Source organism: Parasteatoda tepidariorum, chromosome 7 (genome assembly GCF_043381705.1).
Source record: "Parasteatoda tepidariorum isolate YZ-2023 chromosome 7, CAS_Ptep_4.0, whole genome shotgun sequence".
Classification (NCBI taxonomy): Eukaryota; Metazoa; Arthropoda; class Arachnida; order Araneae; family Theridiidae; genus Parasteatoda; species Parasteatoda tepidariorum.
The window spans coordinates 81,967,971-81,969,351 of NC_092210.1; positions in this window are offsets into that span (position 1 = coordinate 81,967,971).

Here is a 1,381-nt window from a genome sequence, read left to right on the forward strand (position 1 = left end):
TATATTTATATATATAAAACTTATTTTTAATAATCAGACCAAACATACGAATTTTTTTCTATATCTTAAAAAGAGAATTTGATGTATATAAATTGACGAAATAATGTTGTGCTTTAAAAATATAACATAAAATATAACACATTATTATAACTTAATAAGAAAAAGAAGCTATTTTTTTAGTTATACTTTATGAATTGTGCGTCACCTCATATTTAATTTGTTCATAAACCTTATAAAAAAATTTCCATTGAAAGAGAAAAAGAGTTCGCTTAATTGTCTCAAAGCGAAAAAAGGCGTAGTACTAAAAAAATGTAATCTCAGCGGTAATTAATATTTAAGAACAAAGTGGAATGCTATTATTGAAATGGACTTTAGTTTGATCTTTTTTATTCATATGTTTGAAATTTTATGTTGTTGATAAGGTTTTACATAAAATTGTTGAATAGTTAATGATAGATGAATAGTGCATCAACCCGAACGATAGAAATGAATAACCGAAAAAAGTGTCATTAAAAAGTAAAATATCTAACTACTGTAAATGCTATTCCCTTTCAATTTTATGAATAAGTAATTCAACCTGAACAAAAAGAGCACCATTTTAACAAAACAATTTCTACCAGAAACTCTTATACTGTCAGCCATTCACTGAACAAAAATTGTTCATATTCTCTTGCGGCACTTTTGATACCTTTGTTTCCAAAATATTTTATTTGTACCCTGTAAGAAATTTTTGTAAATTTCTGGGACTTGACAGTTTATTTATACGACCAGCTCGATTGTTACGAACTACAACAAAATGAGTGAAATTAACCATACTTTAGATGGTCTGTTCATTTCTTTGAGAAAAAAGTCCGTGTTCGTATAGATATGATGATCCCTTTTCTATGATGGGCTCAACATCAGGCCGAACACAAAGATCCCAGGTTCAAACCCATCGGGCGAAAAAAGCTGCCCCACGAACTTTCTCTACATTGATAAAAACGTAACTTTCTTTAACTTCGGCGGATGATACCACTGCATTATTTCGCTTCGTTTTACGACTCACCTCGCTTCAGCAAACAAATCACCTAGGTTTGAAACTAAACCAAGATCCAAGCTGAAGACAACTAATTTTACGAAAAAAATTTACAGTTAAACCATTTTTATGTTCATGATTACAGGCAAAAGTTTATTTTCATTTATATGAGATCACTTTTTGCTAGTCACTGACTGTGATCTAGGAGAAAGTCTGGAGAACTGTTTTAGAGCGAAAAGATTATTTTTAATTACTTCTTTGTAAGAATCGTATTGATGATTTTTGCGACTACTTCTGTTTCTGGTATTTGTGGTATATGCCACATAGTTTCAATAATTCCGTCTTCTGGCGGTTTCAAAAATGGTT